The sequence below is a fragment of the Anopheles coluzzii genome, chromosome 3 (genome assembly GCF_943734685.1).
Source record: "Anopheles coluzzii chromosome 3, AcolN3, whole genome shotgun sequence".
NCBI classification, from domain to species: Eukaryota; Metazoa; Arthropoda; class Insecta; order Diptera; family Culicidae; genus Anopheles; species Anopheles coluzzii.
The window spans coordinates 18,408,539-18,429,205 of NC_064671.1; the positions used below are offsets into that span (position 1 = coordinate 18,408,539).

Genomic DNA, 20,667 nt, shown 5'->3' on the forward strand with positions numbered 1-20,667 from the left:
TAAGTCATTAAAATATAAAATCAAAATTTTTGATCGATCTCTAGCTCATGATACTCGTCTATTAAACGATGCAGCAACGAAAGCAAAGAAAATAATAGTCTTTTTCTTTCTGCACGTGTCTCTAGACAAAATGCCAAACAAACTAAACCAGAATTGCGAAACACATTTAAACTTATTAAGAATAGTGCTAAATCGTTCAGTTCCGCTATTCAATACCACCTTACTGAAGAATTAAAACCCCGCAAAGAGCATAGAGAAATGCAAAAAATACGCCGAAAAGGAAGAAAGGCAACTGAAACCATTTCGGCCGTTGTATTTATGCTCATTAAAATGAACAAAATCGACGAGCGCGAATCCGCCATGTCATGTTCCCGGGGAAGCCTCGGAACCGGTAGCGAGGCGTTGAAAATGGCTCCGTCAAAATTTTCACCTGTTGCGGTGGGCGATATGAGCGTTGATGGTGTAAGTGGCAAGAACTGGCCCCGCTTGTGCCGAAGCACCCGCCGAAAGGCTTGCGAAAATATGCAGCAATAATTGTTTCGTAGCACACAGACCCACACACATACATACACGTGAGGTGTGGGGGTATCAAGTAACGGGGATCGCATGGAGATCCACCCCAAGAGACGCTGAAGCGGTGTATTTTTCCGCATTTATTTTCAAAACATCCACCCAGCAGCAGGGTGGGATGGGAGCGCATTGGATAGACGAGACGCTTCGGCTTCTACACCAACGGGACAATGGATGGTGAAAGAAAAGCGCTTTACAGCAATCAGCCTGTATATAGACAGTTTACCGACAGCTTCTCTGCCTTGCATAGCATAAACGGGCGGTTGCACAATCGCAACCGAAGTTAGAACCAAAGAAAGAACCTTTCACAAAGAATGAGATCGCTTTAAACGAAGATGCCACTTTAATTACTTGCATCTTAAATTCTTCACCTCAAAACTACCGCGTACGCGTTTCAATCGCGTTCGGATCACTTTTCATACTCCTCTGGGGAAGTAGAAGGGAATTGGTTTGTGTTTGCTTTCAAACAACCACTCGCTGCTATTTGTGGCCCAAGCCCATTTGGTGGTGGTCGGAGTGTTTCGATTTCGAAACACCCACACGTCCAGCGTGACACCTTTCCTGCCATAAAACAAAAACCATCGCTTCTGTGTCGATTGTTCAGCAGCATTTCGTCTATCAAACTACACCGCCACACACCGAAAGCGTAGCATAGATTCGAGAAAACTTATGCGACATCGATCTTGGCCTGCCGACGTTTTCGAACGGTTCGCCGCCCGGCATGCATTGGTCCCTGCTATTGGGGGGAGGACTTCGACCAAATTTATGACCTGTCGGTGGACTATTTTCCTGCACCCTCCTGCGCAATGCGAACGCATCTGCGATTGTTTCCGTCACGGTGCACTGGGTACGACCGACCCCGACGTTCTGGCCACCTCTTTCGATCGCCAGACAATCCGAATACAATCCGCCGTGTCCGCTTTGCGGAGTGCTTGCGGGGACCCTTCCCATTAAGACGGCTCGCACGCATAATCGCGGCCAGCGACATGATGAAGGAGAAAGTGCAATGAAACGCATTACATAAGCCAAGAACGATGGATTAGAGGGGGGGGGGGGAGGAAGGAAGGCATGGAGGGTGTTCTATTTCTATTTCAATGATTTGTTTTTATTGCACCCAAGGGAGAGCAAATTAGGTTCAAACGCACGTAAACGGTTTACAAATAGGTTGGACGGTGTGGAAAGGTCTTTATAGGCTAATAGAACACAATAAGAGTAGTTTTTGAGTTATTTGGTTGCCCTTAACTACGCTTATAACCTAAAGAAATACATAAATTAAATAGTATGAAGCGTTGCGCCTTTAACATAATGCACCAAATGAGTTTTATTACTTCAAAGATATCTAAGACATTTGATCCTCAACATTTAATTCTTAAATTGAGAAAGAGAAGAAGCGTTCATCTAGCCATAAGCCATCAAAACTGAGCGCCAATTTAACAAGTCGATAGTCAAGCACCTCGCTAACGCCTTCATCGCTATCGATCACATTCTTAACTTTATGTTACATGTGGCAATTGTTTTTATCATATAAATCGAAATAAAATAAAAGCCCTGAAATTCCCCTACGGTTCTTTTTTCGTAAAACAACAAACACAAAACACCAGCGCCTGATAAGCGTTGGTTCGATTGAAATCGTGAAATGTGATGAGTTTCGCACAAAGGGTTCGCTTCCTGAAACATCAAAACAGTAGAAAAAAAAAGACGCAAAATGCAATCTTACACCGGCACCACTATCGGGCACGTCGTCATAGACAACGTCCTCCCTACACTGTCCTCCCTCTCCACCCACAAAACCCCATTCTTCTTATCGATGTATCTGCATGCCCTGGGCTGTGGTACTGTAAGGGGTGTGAACCAAGGGAAGGTTGTCTGAGTGTCTTAAAACTGCTACAGCACGCAACCGAACACGATCCATCATCATTCTGCTTGGGCTTGGTCTGTGCAGAACCAGCCTGCGCTGGGAATGTTGCAGATAAAGCCGATGACGGAAGGTTTTGCTCGATATGCATCGACAGGCGGCAAAATTAGCCCAGAGCTCAGGGGATTGCGAGCGAATTGTTCGCATTGCGATCGCTATCTCAGCATCGGTGGGATGGAAAACATTCATTCTTGGTGGGTAGTTAAGATTTGAAGGGGGATTGCATTACACGAAAAGATGGGATGAAAAATGGCCATACCGATGTTTCTGGTTGCGGAGGATACATTCAAAGATTTGCGTAGGAATGGTCAGGTATGCTGAATTGGTTTTGCCATCAGATTTCGCCGTCAGTAAATCAACGTCTGTGCAGAATCTGTAGGAAGCCTCTGGTAGTGATCATGCTATTTTACTTTCACATTTGTTTGATTATATAATGAAAGTATTTAAATGTTATAAGACATTCTTATACTGAGTTTTGTTTTAAATGCAATCTAATTTAGGCTTCCAAAACAGTCTTTTCGAGAATTTTATGCTACGGTAATGCTGTTCTTCATGCTCAAGAGAAATGTTTTGTTGTTAGCAGCCAGGTGTGCGTGGTAACGACCAAGTAGTGTTGGTGTGACCCAATAGAAACATATTTCGGTTTTGGGTACGTTAGCTTGAATTTTGGTCAAAATTAAGAAAAAAAAGTTTAAAATTATTTCAAATTATTATTATCATTTCTATTATTATTATTATTTTATTATTGTTATTTTTAATATAAATTTTCTAGTAATAAAAAGGATGAGACAATATTTAAATTAAAAATATTTAATATATTAAAAAAAATATATTAAATAATACAAAAAATATATTTCAACGTTTAAAGCATGCAAATACAAATGTAAGAATATGTAAAAAACTTGTTTACATGTACATAATTTGTTAACATTTTCTAAACATAACATTTGATTTAATTTATTTAATTAGATCAGTGAAGATTTTAAAGCCTTTAATCGTTATTACTAAGTGGATAAAACCAAGCAAAGTTTATAACATAATTGCATTTATAAATGAGACAAAATGAATTCTTCTCCTTCTTTGACACAACAACCGTTGTCGGTCTAGACCTGCCTGTACCACTACTAATGGGGCTTTCCTTTCAGTGACTCATTTATTACCATTGCAAGATAATCAGTTCTGCATAAGGGAACTCGGTCCATTAGGGACTTGAACCCATGACGGACATGTTGTTAAGTCGTTTGAGTTGACGACTGTACCACGAGACCGGCCAGGAATTATGAATGAGAAGTAAAAAATAATAAATGAACTCATAAATTTATTATTATGATATTGAAATGATAAGTTCGATATGTTGAAACTTATTAATAAAGAAAAAAGAATGAAAATAGTATAACAATTTTAAAATCTTTCTATTTTGAATCATATACAGACTAGCAAGAGAAATTTATGATATACGAGGAAATCTACAAAAATTATTTGATATTTTATATTTTTATGAGGATTATAGCTGGGAAATATAACAAAGAACTGTAGAACGAAAGATAGCAACTTTAGAAATCCATTATTTTCCGCACATTTTTCTATATTGCTTATTATTTTTTCTCAATTATCAATACGTGACAATATGCTGAATAATTAGACGCTGTTGTCTTTTTTTTGTTATTTTTAAATATATTGTTAATTTTTTTTCAACTTTTTAACAACTTCAATCGCCACGGCCCATAGTGAGCTGTTTCGTGGCAGCGCCGGCACCAATACACCGACAACGGCCACCGTTGCGTAGCGCTGCGGACTGGCTCAACAAGTTTACCAATCGAAACCGGTGCCTATTTGTGTGCGAACCTTACGCCGAACCACCACCGACCGAGGAACGCGCGTCCGCCGCGAATGCATCGCGCAAGTGAAACGCAAGAGTGTATGTTCTTTTTCCTGTTCCCTTCTTCGGTCGCCAGCGTAGTACTGCGCGGCGTCCAGTCCAGTGACGAAAGGTGAATCTGCATGCAACAAACAGCATTAGCAGTCGGTAACAGTGCTAAATTGAGTGAAAAACGTAAAAAAAACCCAAACTCGGTGGTGCTCTGAAATTTCAAAAAAAAAGGTGCAAAGTGGAGGTTGTGTTACTTTGCGGCAAACGAGAAATTACGCCAAGATCGCTAAGATACGCCAACGCAGAGAGAGGCCGTACATGCTTAACGCGTGGCAAACAGTGCACCAAAACCGATCGAAGCAAACAGTGCATTTTTATCTCTGCCACGGTTGCCATTATTTTTCAAGTGTTCGTCCACGTGCGGTCAGTGAGGGGCGGTGCAAACGGTGCGGCGAACATACATCGTTCGGCAATTCGGGTTTGAAAAGCGCAGTGTACAGTGAGAAAAATATATTTTAATCTCCAAGCCCACGAGCTGCTACAGCTTACCAAGTGCGGAGTGCAATAATAGTTTTTGCGTGCAAAAAGTGCCGTTCGCGTGAAGTGGCCCGCAACTGCGTCTTAGAAGCTTGTGAGAAAAAAGAAGCTTGTGATTATAACGATTGCTTAGAATTAGCTCCCAAGTGTGTTCCTGTGACACGGCAGCAGCAAGTTTCCCGGTTCCAGGCCAGTAACTCCACCAACCCCACACAAAAAAAAAACACGAAACACGTCGTCGTAAAATATATCGTCCGCTCCTGCCGCTGTACAGGTAGGTTGGCCCCGGTATTAATTGGGAAGCTTCGTAAAACTGTCATAAAATCAACGACCGAAGCTTCTTCCTCCTGACGGTGACCTGTGACGAAACGTTCAAACCTCACATGAGGACATGATTTCTTCCACCTGGCATGGGGGTTCACCCTCCAGTTCCTCGCAAGGGGGTGTGTCTTGCTAAGGGGAGCTTCATGCACACACACAGAAAAAAATCCAAAGGGAACGAACCCTTCGCTGGGGTTGAATCGGCGTTTGGAAGGAAAACGCAAAGATCGACCCACGAAGATAGCCCCGAGCCTTCCTGCTTCTGTTCTTCTGCATCGCCAAAGCGCTGGCTGCTCTGCATTTTTCCTGGTGCTTCTTTCGGGGTCCATTGCCTTCCCTCGGGTACATAATATTTATGTTGTACTTTGAAGCATTTTTTCTGTTAATACTTTGTCCCGCCTTTGCCTCCGCTTCGTCACGCAACACCGCAAACTCACTCACTCACCAACACCACCGGCACTAGCAGCAGCAGCAGCAACAGCGGTCAATTGTTTCGGTCATTAGCGGACATGCGAAGGCCCTTCAAGAATGCGCTGCCAGGCCCGTCATACAGGTTCGTTAGGCCGTGTCCGTTTGCTTGAGGAAGGGCACAACCAGCACACACACACACCACTGGCATACCTTAACATAAATGTCTGTATGTGTGTGTATTTGTATGCTTTCCGATGGTTTCGACCAGTTTCGACCAGAACCTGTTTCTTGAGTCAGCCAGAAGGAGGCTCCTTTTTGTCGGTGTGTTTGGCCGCACGGTGCAGTGTGTGGAATGATCTCAATGCTGCAAAAGCAACGATCTATAGCTGGGGTCGCTAGCTGTGAAGCAGGTTTCGTTCCACACGCCGGGCAAGTTCTTGTTCAGGTTCAAGCCTTTTCATTCGATCCTCTGTTCCGCTGCTCTGCAGAGCCGGCAGAAACACAGGGTTTGCCATTCGTTCATTCCAATAAAAAGGGTCGAGATTCGAGCTTCTCTTTATCAATGGTTCGAGGTTGAGCTGGGTGTGATAGCTTTTCCACAAACATCTCTTCTCAGCCTGCAGTCGTGGTGCGCGAAGAATGATCATTGAATGATCACCCACGGTACAAATGATGATCTACATTTGGGGCAAAAACTAAAACGGTGCATTACAGTCCCATGCCTGGCTTTCTTTGCTGGATGGTATGTGTGTGTGTGTGTGCACCAATTTCGTTAAATGCATATGTAGCACCTGTGCGTTCTGTTGCACTCGCGTTGCGCACGTACCTGTTGCATTCGTACCGGCTCGGGGCGTCATTCTTGTGCCAGTCGGCAAAGTGGTGCAAGTAACGGGGTTTTGGTAGCGCATAGAATACCATAAATGAATCTTGGCTCACATATAAGCATACATACGCGCGTGCGATTGTGGCGTGTCGAGATGGATGGGATAGATAGTACTGGAGTGTGTGTTCGGTAACTGGAAATGTTTAATGATAGTTGCACTAATCTTTTTCCATCTCTTATCGGCGGCAGTGCTCCGATTTGTGAATGTGTGGGCTTTTTTTATCTTCAATGTCGTTTTAGAGTTGCTTAGAGCAGGGTTCTATGTTACTTATAATTGCAAGAATATCATCTGAAATGTTAGTTGTACTCTAGCACATTAAGTAGGATAAAAATGCAATAATAGGGAAAATATGAAATGAACATTCATCGAAGACATGTCGGCTTCTCTAAATCAAAATTTTAATAGACACATATGACAGAAAGGGCATTGCAGACCTACATTTTCTTATGTATCCATTCCACCAGTTTTTACACTGGACGATTTAGTTCTTATATTCCTATTGTTGTCCTCGTTGTATCCTCATAATTGGTTTGAAGAACTTAAAGACCCTAGCACTATGATTACCAAACAATACTTAAACTATCAATAGATATGAGAGAACTTCAAAATTCTAATGTTATTTTAGAATTACTGTACATACTGTTGCCCGATGTACAAAACCTCTACAATGCTACTAACACCTGATAAGTATCATATAGTTCCCTTGACGCTTGGTAATTACAGTTCATGAGCGATTTTGAAACCAACCAACTGAAAGATCCAAGAAACAAGTTCACAATCTAATTGGAGTATTGATAATTAGATTTACTCAACTTATTTTGGTCGTTCCCTCGAAATATGAAGCTAATATCGATAGCTTTATTTTAAAATAGAAATTGCTTTATAACCTTGATCCTCTAAGCCATCACATTTGCAGCAGCTAGTATTGTTTTACACTGGCCTTCACTTCTTACCGACAGCGGTTGTTGTGCTAAAGAGAAGAACTATGTCTTACTTCAAGGCTTTGCAGTATTTAGAAGTTTACGTGTCTGACATAAAACTATTGTGTATGTTGTCATAAACCTTAACAATAATTACAGCATAAATATGTAAATAAGGCATAAAACCATTCTCGATGCAGGTGGTATGTTTACCATTTCAATTGGCATGATTATTCGAATCAAGTACAGATACTTAAGATAATACTTAAACACATAAATATTTAATTTTAGAGACAACTCTGAATCTAACCGAATCATAAGGCTTGAAATGCTCTCATACGTCCCAATTCTTCTCCTCCCATGAGTATAGTTTGGGCATTTCTGTCACACCAAAACAACACACCGTCAAATGATAATGTGACATGTTTTGGAATGTGTCTTATCACAAATAGAAATGCTTATCATAATGTGGTAGCATTATCAAATCCTCACCATCATTAACCTGCATGAAATGACCAGACATAGCACTTTTAAAACCGGTGGAATAATAAAGTGCATCTTTTAGCAATAACTCCTTGGTTTTGATGATGTTAGTCGTTCATAATAAGTTAGAATTAACCTTCCATTAGTTTTATCGCCATTTATCGATACCGGAATCAAATTAACCCTATCATCTTCCGCGCTTAGAGCTGTAATTTTCCAACCAAAAAAGTTGTCAACATATCTCTGATCCTTTGTTTCGGCGGGTTTGACTTTTGGCGTAGACATTGTTTACATCGTAATCCTGCGTGTTATTAGCATAACTTATCATTTACACCTTCCATGTCCGGTTGAACTCACACGCTGGAGAGGTTGTTTTGGAGCCTCGCCGACCAATGGTATGCAAATGATCAGTTTACCTTCTCGGGAACTCCCTCAGCCGATGCGTGAAACACGATACGACACTTTGTGTTTTTCTGTCACTTGTCAAGACACCACGAAAAAGGCTGTTCCAGCCCGGGGGGAGTTGGGTGCGAGCTGCCTGGAATTCACCCTTATTTACCGTTTAATTAACATCCATTGACTCTCCCGCGAATCATATTACCGCGTAGTTTCGGTTACGGTCGGTGTGCCCAACGGCATATGTGTGCCGGTCCATTCTTAAAATCGATTCGCATTTGGCTTCGGTTTTTGTGGAGTGCCCCAGAGTTGCTAGGCCGCCGAAAGGGGGTCGTCCCTGTCGATGCACGTTCTTGTGCAGCAGAGGTTAACCTTCACGTGGTAGGGCAAAAATGCTGGTGTATCGATCGGCGGCAGCTGCTCGTGGTTGCAGAAACTGGTTCTTGTTTTCAATATCACTAATTCATCAAACGTGTGCACGGCTCGACCGCGCGCATGCACAAACACACTGTTACAGGTTGCTGTACCGTACTGCCGTGGAAAGCCGTGTTGAGTGGAGGGGTTGAGGACTAATTTGCTGTAAAAAAGGCATAGCGAAGCAGAGGAACGCCAAACGGATGACCGTAAGGCAAGTGTGCTTGTGTTTCGTGCTGCAATTGGGGGGAGGAAACCGGAAAAATGCAACCCAAGTACCTTCCCATCGCCACCACACTGTGCCCATATGGTGGTGCATTCCTCTGCACGAGAACGTGCAGCTCTCTTCATCACGCTACGGTCGAAGAATGCAGTTCTTCCGTTTTTGCCAAACAGGTTGATTGATAAGTAACGATTTGTTTCCAAAATAAGGTAACTTGGTCAACAAACTTATCCAATCAGACGGAGACATGAATTCCCAGAGCGAATCGCCCCCCGTGGTACAAGTGCATCTGGGTGACGACTTGGTCGTAGAGGGTGCTCCAAAGCTGCACTCTTTGATTGACCGCTTGTAAAACTTACAACATCATCAACCATCAACCCCAATATCGATCACCTCCCCTCATTTTGCCATTTCTGACACTCGGCGTGATCATGGTGTAGGAGTGGGTCGCCCCGCTATCAGTTTACGCGACAAATGGCGTTTGACCAAAAGCGTAATGTGTTGGAATGATAAATCGAACCGAGCGCTGGCGTTGAGATTGGGTTTCATAGTGAAGTCACTGGCCAGCGAACCGGGCGTGCGGGCGTTCAAGTGAATTAATTCGCGTGCGCACTCGGTTAGGAGGGCGCGGGTTTAAAAGGGGTTGCGCAACAACGTGTCTGAGTATAGTTTGAGACGATTCACCGATTTTTTAGTACGATGACAGATGAGTGGAACCACGTGCGGGCAGCACTCAAGTTGGATAAGACGCAGAGCTAACCGTTTTATTGGGGTTCTTTGGTTCAATATTTTGGTAGCGAAAGATAGCAGGTGGAACAATTAAGCAGGTCACTGTATTAAATAAGATAAATTGAGGTGATGTGTTTGTTTTTACTAACTTTTCATAAATCATAAATGTTCTATAAAGTAGAAAAGATAGTTGAAGCTGTACTACACATTTTTGCCTGTTTTCACTCTCACTTAGACAAGAAGGCACACAAAGAATTGAAGAATTTTGGGATATTCGACCTACGCTGATGTCTTCATCAGAAGATGTGAAATAGGAAGCTGACAGTACAAAACTAGGAACTGTCAAAAGATGTAATTTTATGTTGAACTGATTAAATCGGAAAGTAAGATAAGGGACGCTCATAATAATACAAAACTTCAAAGATGAGAGCATGGATCTTGCTTCCTTTCTTAACGAAGTCTTGACCAAGATCTGGGTTTTACGCCTCTATCAACTCAGAATTCCATTCGAATGGATTCTGCACGTCAACCGATGTATCTGATGAGAGTTTAATAATCCACTACTTGCCACAAACAACCTCATCCAATAAAAATGCCAACAATTAAGTGCGCCGCTGCTGACAAGCTCTCTTTTCTGCACATTTGTGCAATCGATTAAGGCGAGTCGTAGAAGCGCGCTTGCTTGTCACGATCGCTACACTATCTGGAGCGTTACGACGATCCGTTACTAGGAGGTTCCATTGCCGAGTGATCCGACCACTTCCACAGTATCCGGTGCAGCTGGCGAAGGTAATGGATCTGGCGGTACCGCGCCGAAGTACGACGCACCACGCTTGGCTTTTAATTAGCGTCATTGTCGCTGCATAGATTTCGCGGGCTGCGTCCCGCCACACAAACACCCCGAGAGAGCACGCTTTTCAGGGTGAAGCGCATGAATAAAGGCTAGAATTGTTTCGGTGTGTAATTGCCGGTATCGGACTGAATCGCCCTCCCCGGGGTGGGAATGATGCTTGGCTGATAATCGCCCGGTGACATCAACATTGGGACACTAGGGGATGGGTAAGAATTAAAGCAACTTCGCAACGCAATGCTGAGAACTCTGCGAGATTGTCGGCGAAGGTATGAAGATGTGAAGGGAGTTGAGTAGTACCTTTTTATTAATTTTTAAAAAAGGAAAGTAAGGTCTCACATTTACAATATTATCACATTAAATACACCTCAGAACTTCTCAGAGGCATATTATTAAATGAGCCTCTTAGAAGTAAATTTCCACACAGCAATTTTATTGTCTAACACAATCAAACGCTGGTCTCGGAAGAGCAGAATTAAATTTCTTTTAATTACTATCGCTTTCGCTGTTATGATGATTGATACTTTCAAAATGATTTGAAGAAATTTCAACAATTAACTTAACAACATCTCATTAAGCCACTGAAAAAAAACACCGTTCGGTTGTATTAAACGGGTCTTTAGAGCTTTCAAATTATTCACACAACTGTTGATCCCAGTGGAATTTGTGCCGCTTTTGTTATAATAAACGGAAAAATCTGAATCTCTCCCCCAAATGCAAAACGGTGAAAATGGTCGTTGACATTTAAAAACATGGGACCCAAAGCTGACATGAAACATCCCGGTGGCAGGTGAAAAATAAGAGCTGATGGAAGCTAGAAGAACGCTGAATGCTGCATTCACCTGTCGTGGCTGGGTTAGATGCAGCAGCACTAGCTGGCTGAGTGCTGAGACAAAAGTGTACAAACAGTTCATTCGCTACCCAAGCGTGACAAGGCGGTACAGGTGGCCGGAGGGCACAGTCGCGGACAGATTTATGCAAATTCGTCACAATGGGAGCTTTTCACCTTTGCCAGCGCGAGGCAATGCAGATCAGATGGGTTTAATCTACTTTAAACAATAGCGTAGGCTCTGCGAGTGCAGCCCAGCTCTCACACGACTGCATTCCATCGTCCTTCCCCAGCCTCTACTTACTACAACAACGATCGTGCTGCGATCGATCAAAGAAGATCTTCTGCAGGGGCATCTTCCACCTCATATCCATACCGCGGTGGCACACATTTCGCGGGTTCGTCGTTTTCTGCGCGATATACCAACGGTGTGGCCAAAAAGATGTTGCTGTGTGTGTATGTGTGTGTGTGATGGAAAGGAAAGCTAGCACAATGACAGTGTGTCGGTGTGTTGGTCTGTGTTGCGAGCGATTTTCATCGCACGTCGCTTTTCCTTCATTTCGTTCGTTTCGCGCAATCTTACCAGAGGGACGCTCCAAGGTGTTGCTGCGAGCAGGTCGAGCATCGTTTTGGGAACTGTGTTGTCGCTGTGTGTGTGAGAGCGATACTTCTTTTATGCCCGGCATTTTTTTTCCGATTCATGTTCATCCCTTCCCATCTCATTTTCACCACATTATGTTTTGCGCCCTGGGAGAAGGCAAATTGTAGGTCTTTCGTTGTCTCTTCCTTTCCTTCTTCTCCTGTTTTTTTTTTCTTCTCCTTTTCTGCACTGCGATCATCGTGACCGTGGCAGATGTCGGCGGTGTGATTGGGAACCCAATATCATTTCACCTGTATCATTGTATGCACATGTGTGTATGCGTGTGTATTTGCGATTGCAATTTAATTTCGCTTGACGATTGAAGAAGGCTTTTTGATATCGGGCTCGGCGTTAGCGTAGAGGGAAAGAAAATTAGGAAACGAATAGCACCACACGAAAGCAACGAAATGTTGCTTCTCTTCACCATCCATTTGCAGCGCTTTTGAGGGGAGACTAACACAGGCACTAAAGTTCAAATAATAGAGCGGCTTTAGCACAAACCACCAAGGAACAAAAAAACTTTCCCTCCAATGGTGGCCGATGGGTTTTCGGTTTCAGTTGTTGATTAGTCCCGCCATTCCGGTAAAAAAACCCATCGAAAGTTCCGCGAAAACAACCCAACGGTAAACAGGGGGAGCTTCGAGGCCAGTTTTCTTCGACGGCCGTTTCCGGCGGCCCGGGCCTATGCAATTGCGGAGCGGAAATGAAGCACAGCCCTCCCGAGCAGACACGCGCCCTTCGCCCAATTCGATCGATGAGACTCGAAGTTTCTGCCGAACGATCGTCAGCAAATCAGCCAAAATGCAACAATTGCATATCGTTCGTTTGCTTGAAATCACCTCACAACAGGAAAGGAGGGAGTTTTCTTCGTCTTCGTTTGGGAAATGCGTATGGAAAGTGTAAGTGGCGCTGGAAAGGAATCGTTAATCCCCGCGAAAGGCGTTGCTGGGCGCTGCGGGTGAAATGGAAAACTGTTTTCCCGTGTTCGTTTGATTAACGATCTGAATTGGGGTCAGCCTTTGAAGGGTGCTGCACGTAATCGGAACGTAATCCCGCAAACACTCGGCGGGCTTATTTGCAGTCGGTGTAACGCACACACAGTGGCGCTTGGTTTCGGGCGGATTAACTCTCGGTGTAATGGGATACCGGGAAGGGAAAGTACAGAGTAATGAAAGTATTCTTTGAATGAATGAAGTTGGATTTAAAATGCAAACAATGATTTAAAAAGGTGCTAATGATAGAGATTTGGACCGCTATCGATTTCGGATAGTTAAGTTTTCTCTAAGAAAATCCATTTTCTTACAGTAGCATGCAAATAAATCCGTCCAAGTTGAGTCCTCCAATGTCTTTCCAGTAATGTGCCTTTAATTTTTGGAGGTTGTAATTTGCTGTAAAAAACAAGACAAATCAACAAATAGTAACTCTGACAGACTTGAACACAGAATTGATGTGGAGTGGAAGCTTAATCCAAGGAATTGCTGTTAGGATTTTGATATGAGGAACTAAATTGTCAATATTATTGTATGACTGGATAGTAGTCTTCGTGTGATGCATCTTATATCTAATTGCTCATACATCCAAAGACATCTGCAGCTCGCTGGAAGTTACAGGAAGGGTTCGGGCAATACAATAGGAGAATTGAAGTCCACTAACGACCATGCATTAATATTTTTCGAAGAAGTGCCTTTTTATATGTAGTTCGGTATCTGAACTGGCACATCAAATAAGTAAAACTCAGAGCAAGTTTAGATCTTTGAGAGAGCATGTGAAAGAGTTCCATCATAACATGCATGATCATATTGAGCATTATCATATTCAATAAGCATTACCATATACAATAAAATTGGTTCCAATCCGTCATTCTCAATAAATTAGTAAAAGCTAGTTTTCTGTTCGCTTATTGAGAACAGAAATCTTCTTCAGGCCTACGACGACCTTCATTCTTAACGATCTTAAAATGTTCTTCAAAATGATCTATTTCGATATTGTATACCTTTTTGTACGATTCTTTTGCTCTGTAATTAACTTCCAATAAACTCCAAAGAACTCTTCCTTTGCAACTCTCCCCTACGCTAAAGCTATTCGCAATTATTCTTGAACAGTATTGAAAACATAATGGCCGAACAAAATAAGCTCCACTCCAATGTCACCCACCTGGGGAGAGGCGAGCAATTTTAGAAATTAAATCCTCAATCCTTGTTACGCTGTTCAACCTGTCTTTTTCATGCATCTGGACTACTTTGCCCTTGGAACGCTCCAGTCCTGTTCTCGCTGCGTGCCAAAGCGCTCCGGCACTAGTTCCACCTCAAACAACTCGCACTTAAAACCCGATTCAACGCGCAAGTTTTTCGTAGTAACAACTGCACCTTTCTGACGTACACTCACAGCCGAGCAATGTGTGCACTGCCCTAATGGCCGCAATTAGCCCGTGTTATTGATTCCGATGTGCGAGAGCTGGAAGATGGAAACGGGAGAAGAAAAAAAACCAAAACAAAACGGAATAGTAACGAGAGGAATTACCCTTTAGCAGCTGGCACGACCTCCTTATGCCTCCTTTCACCAATCGATCCGCAGCACTGTGCTGGGTTTTGGTAGGAATTGGTAGAAATGAAACTGCAACAGTGTTTGCTATGGTATGGCAGAGCTGAGAATGTGAAACAGGTTTTTCGGCGATTCGACCGCTACGAAGCTGCTGATCCTATGCCAGGGCGGTTAGATTGGGTCTGCGCGACCTTATTTGAAGCCCCGTTTAGGTGTGGGCGCACTGTTGAAGCTCCCCGGGTGTGGCAGAAGAGGTGGAAGCTTCGGGATCAATCTCAATACGTTGTACTTTCTGCTTTCACATCTCATCACACCCTTAGTTCCCAATAGCAGCAGTGCTGATCAATCAACCTTCTTTCTGGGTGGACCATAAAGCGTTAGTTTTGATCAATTCCAACGCCGGCATCGAAACGACGCTTGCTTACCCTTTTGTGTCGTGGATGACTCTTCAAAAATTCAAAACTCAAAGCCGTCGAGATTATTCGTCTCTTTCTTCGGCGGAGGTAATAAACCAAAAAAAAAAAACACACACACACCGAAGGTACGTCTTCCAGACCATATCTTCCGGTTTCCCTTAAAACCCTGGGGATAGGAGATTTCATTTTATCTTCATTTTTTGTGACTGTGCTTCAGTGTCCTATAAACTCAAACCAAGCATTGATCTTGTTTTTTTTGGGTTCGGATATGTCTCCCCTACTTCCAAACAAAGCAACGAAAGCATGTAGACGCCACGCGGGAGATAGCAAAACGTGATACGTCGAGGTGTGTACCGCTTTCGACCGCGGTTTAAATACCTTCGGAGCCACCACCCCACAAAGATATCCACATTCGCCGTAAAACCGGTCAAAGTAAGCGGGATACTAACGAGTTCTTTGCTCCAAACCCCCAAACGGACCGGTAGAGTTCAGCGAGGTCTATGCGCCAGGGTCTCGACATCATCGTGCTAAAACTATTTGTCATTAAAGCTAACGCTATATTAAGTTTTGCCGGTTCGTTTGTGTCTTTGCTTTGTGTTGTCGTATCGGTGGAAATGCTTCGTTGAGTACCAAACCCGCGGGACAAAGTGTTGCGTGCGAGGAAGGAAAGAAAAATCCCCCACAGTCAGCGCGAGCTGAGCTAGTCTGGATGCGAAGAGCCACATAAATATGGTGCCTAATTGACCGGTTGGTTCATTCGGTGACTTGCCAAACTAACTCACGCGTCCCGAACCCGGGGTCCAGTTTCGAAAAGCAACGGACCTGCTAGCGAACGGTACGCGAAAGTTGTTACACCCGGTCATCCCGGTCTCCGGCGGGAGTTGCGAATGGCAATGCGACATGGCAATGGGGCCAACCAGGGGCGTTTGCGTGAGCGGACTTGTGAATTTGTGGTGCAAAAATACCGAGCACTCAACAGTGCTGCCGGACGGAGTTTGGGTGTCGTTTATCTTCTTAGGTCACTGGGCTTGTTTCTTTTTCTTTTCCTGATCGTTCCGAAGTGGTTCCGTTTTATCGCAGTTTCCTAGGTGTGGTTGGTGGACTGTAATTTCTTGCTGGCGTCGAGCATAGATTCGTTCCAGTTATATGACTTTTTCTAAGAAAATAATGAGACGTTGTTTTGTATTTAATAGTTTCATTAATTTTTCTGAAGAAGGTAATGATTTCCTTATTCTTTAAAAATGGCTGTATTTATCAGATCTCATCACAAAACAGCTAATGAAGATGACCCTGCTAAGATATTCTATCTTACATCTATTCCCAAACGGCCATAAAAGCAGATAAATTAGGTTAACAGTTCGCTTTTAAAATCTAGCCACTGCATCTTGAAAGCAATAGGAAGTTTATCTCATTCGAAATACCTCCATCATGCCACGATTCAATCGATCGCAGCTGTTTTGCTCATCTAACAGGTGCGTACGGAAGTTCCCGTGGCGGAGTCTACATTCTACCTTGCTTGCTCTCACACTTTCAAAGATTATCGCGAAAATACCGTCATCCACCTTGAATCATACCGTTCAACACCGACTCCGGATGACGTGATCGTCACAAACACTACCATTAAGTCGATCAATCGTTGGTACGATCGAACGCGACAATATGCGTACCGTAGAGGTACCAAAGAGCCCTAACCTCCGACAAGAGACTTGCACTAGGCGTTGCCTGAACAACGGTTAACCACGAGCTGCTAGAACAAGTTTGTTGGACATTTTTTACGAAATTGTTCAGGCGGCATATGTTGCTAATGCCGGTGTGTTGTACAGCTTGATCACCGTCATTAGGTCTAGCGTGATGGGGAGAGGACAGCGTGTAGTGCTTGTTCAAAGCCTTGATCTATACCGGACTTCATTCGTGGCACGTATTCACCAGCTGACTCATACGATCGAATCTTCATTGACGGTTGTTCAAAAACAGATATTACCTACTTTCAACGGAAATAATTGTTGATAAAATCTCTATAGCTGTGTAAATTTTTGTCTTAAATGGATAATATCCCATTTATTAATAATTGTCTAGTTAAAAAACTGATTCTTGACATACGATATTATTACGGAAGGTTCTTAGTTTTATAGTTCTTTGTGACTGATTTTAAGTTCTTGAATTCATTTTTATGATACTATTCAATGCGCTCTCAGAACGCTCCCTTCCCATGCTGCTGGGCTTGGTCATCAGGAGGTCTACAACGTGAATGCATTGCAAAAATGACGGAAGATCATTTGGCAACAGTAAAGGTCACTGGCAATCACTCCATCAACTAGGTTATGCCAATCCCAGCGTGGAGCTGAATATTCCGGGAAGGAACATAAAACACGGTCTGCTCACACCGGCTCAGTTGTACATCCACTAACCGTTAGCTGGCGATTAAGTCTAAATGAAGTGACGGACAAAGCAAGAAAGAGAGTCAACCGAACTCATTGAAGACAACGTTCGAGCCAAGACTGTGGGAATGATCTTGAAGAAGTGATTTCTTCTGTCGGTGCTAAATGCAATTAGGTAGTGTTGTGTGTGTGTGTGAGCATGACGCACCATGGAGTCTATTTTGGCAATGACACTTTTAAGCCTTTTGTCAACAACCAGTCGGTGAGATATTGTCACAAAGTGTGAAATATAACAGCCTGTTGGTGCTGTTGCGATTATGGCATGGTCAATGAATTGAACTCGTCGTAAAAAGCGCACCCTGAGTGTTTAAGAACATTTGTAAACCGCATTAAATTAACACAAGTTTAGTTAAGATGCTATTGTTTCTAGAAAATAGTCTTCCAACGCCTACGCGCGGACCGTCTGCTCAAGAGCACATCTTTACGGCGCAATTCATCGCCAGAAGATCGGTAATAAGGTATGCCTTCATTGCCGGCTGTTTGTTGTTTTCGCGACAAAACGCTCAACTCCCTCATCCGTTCCCAGTCTACTTACTCAAACACAGGTGCCGATCGGTCAGTTATTTATACATTCCCTGCTGCAAAGCTGTTCAATTAATCATTATTTATGATTGCCACAAGGGCACACCGCGGACACACAGGATGGATGTCGCAAGACGTTGAGTGAAACAACAAAGTGCACTACCATCTCAGCGAGAACAAACTGCCGAGAAATGATGCAAAGAACTGCCGTGCGCTGCAAGCGACGAACCCTTAGATTCGTCAGTTGGTGCGCGATTGCTGTGCGAACAAATATGCATCCGGTCTGATGCAAGCAGGGGTACGATTAAATGAAATGGAATCGAATTTTTCGTTGTAGAAGGTGAAGTGGGTGATTGTTTTTCGTTGCAATTTCCTCTCACCCCCGTGCCGAATCGAATCCGGTTTAAACCGCTGCCCAAATCGCTCGCATAAGAAAAGCGGGACGAAAAGCTCCGAAAACCCGGCTCGCGTGTGTGTGTGTGAAGGCAAATGTGGGGTGTAATGACACGCTTGAAAGCTGTCTCAGTGTCTTAGTGACTAGGCTGGCTGGTGGAGGTTCAATTTCAAAGCGATTGAGTTACGATCGATTGAGTCATTTAGCGCGATTGAGACTTGCTTTTTTTGCTGTTGCTGTCTTATGGATACGCGGCTGTGAGTTTCACATTTGGAATGAGGGGCTAAGGCTAGCTTGGTTTTTTTTTCGTGTCCAGGAGACAAACCCGTTGACGTTAAGAGGACAGTTAAAGGTTGATTTGCATTGCGACCTTTTTCTATTGTGTTGCGATTGTAGCGTGCTGCTTTTACTATTGATTTCTATCTGTAAATTAGAATTCAAATAAAACAGCGATAGAAGAAGAAGAAGAAGAGAAAGAGAGAGAGAGAGAGAGAGAGATAGACAGAGAGAATGGAAATTATTTCACAATTTTAAGCTTATGCTCATTCGTGATCAAGATTCGTTAGACGAAAGGCTAAGGGCCATGCCTCGATTTGCGTGGCTCAGAACAATCTCCGCAGAATGGCTTTAGATTGGCGTGATGTAGGCTAATTCCCCCCTCCCCCTCCCCATATCTTGAGGAATGAAAACGTGTCCGGTTCCACCCCCGTGAGCTTGAGAGTGAGAGAACCACCACCAGCAACTGTTTGCATATTTTCGACGCCATCCACCTCAACTATGTTGGAAGGGTGCCAAACATCGAAAGCAAAATGACCAACACAGCACAGCGCGGACAGTGGGAAAAGGCCACGAAGCACGCGGGAAGTAATATGCTTGTTGCAATCTGAGTTGCGAAAGTGAGAAATTTCCCATCTCTCGCCTGCCCGCGCACTACATGACGCGTCGTACCGTGTAGGAGGTGTTTCGCCGTAAACATGCCAAATGCTTGTTTGAGCTGGGAAGATGGGAGGAGGATGCAAGAAGAGGGCCGCACTTTTTAATGTGCCCGTTTTTTTGCAGTCCTCAACCGCATAGACGGGTGTGATGTGCATGTGCAAAACGATTCGACGAGAGCCATTGGCTGCAAAAGATTGCAGCTAAACTTTCGCGCCAGATCTTCGACCGCCGTCGGGCTGTTGGTGTCGCTCCGTGGGAGAGGCTTTTCGGGGTGCATGCTATGACATCATTTGCCCGGTGTTGGGGCGTGAAGCCAGCGGTTGACCGAAGAGAATGTGATTCAGTTTTTTTTTTTTTCAAACAAATGCTCACGAATGTAGAAATGCGTGACATGAATGGAATGTTGCTGCACAAAACACTCACCCGGCAATGGGATGGTGAATATAATTTCTCATTTTTGCTTGACACCTCGCGGCTGCGGGGTTCGTATGATTATTGCATTTAAATCTTTCTCGAAAGCTTACCAACGAGCTTTTGGAGCAAGCGTGCAATGGAACGAAACAGTTGAACCACCTTGAAACTTACGATCCGTGATTGTTATCGCTAAAGTGTGCAAAGCAAAGGTTGAACCATCAACAAAAGAAGGAAAAACACAAAACGTCTCCACAAGCCACCAACCTTTGATAAGAAACTTATGCTCGTTTTTTTCCACATAAGCTGCCACCACGCCGTGGCGGAAAATAATGACTATATTTTTGTTTGCTTTTTGACCGGCCCGCTATAATCACAGTGTGTGTGTGTGTCTTTGCTGGCGAAGGAGTGCCTTTTTGTGTTTATTTTTCTCAGCCCTCCTCCTCCGTCCCTCCTCTCTAGGGCCCTATGGCAAGGGATGGGGGTGCGTTTAATGGACCTAAACTCGACCGGAACAAATCCGGTACGGTGTGGTGGGAAACAAAAAGCGCAAAAAGGTGGAAATCACTACCATTATTACACCCGTCGGGCAGTTCTTTTGGACCGATTGTTACCTAATCAGAGTGGTGCCTCGAATGTGCACCCAGGGTAAGGCTTCAACCTTTGACTTCTGCCACTTTAACTGTGCGACACCCAACGCACCTCCGCAGTTCGCTCGGCTGTCATCTGATTATGGAGACAGCCAGGGACGTGTTCGCTTTCCATACTGCTGCGAGGGTGAAAATATAGGTGTATGCAAACGAGCAATGAGCAATTGTATTGTTTGGGGACCCACCGAGGAGTGAAAAACGCCGGCGGTCGGAAAACGCATTTGGCGAAACACACACACACAGTTGGATGAAGATCGAGCAATGAAAACAGAAACATGACAAGAAAACATGGAAAAGAAATTTTGATCACAGCAGTGCGGCGAAAAGGGCTCGCGATGAAGTTTTTTAATTTCTGCTGCTGCTGCTG

The 20,667-nt window shown here is 43.8% G+C and overlaps 1 protein-coding gene across 10 annotated transcripts in view; it reads left to right on the forward strand.

Annotated features, from left to right (window-relative positions):
- Positions 1–4,308: 4,308 nt before the first annotated feature.
- The window catches only part of LOC120958427 (filaggrin), a 102,758-nt gene continuing 86,399 nt past the window's right edge, over positions 4,309–20,667 (forward strand). For all 10 annotated transcript variants that reach the window (XM_040381226.2, XM_040381227.2, XM_040381228.2 and 7 more), the window contains exon 1: positions 4,309–5,166. The gene's annotated coding sequence lies outside the window, so the exon portion shown is untranslated. The remainder of the gene's footprint in view (positions 5,167–20,667) is intronic.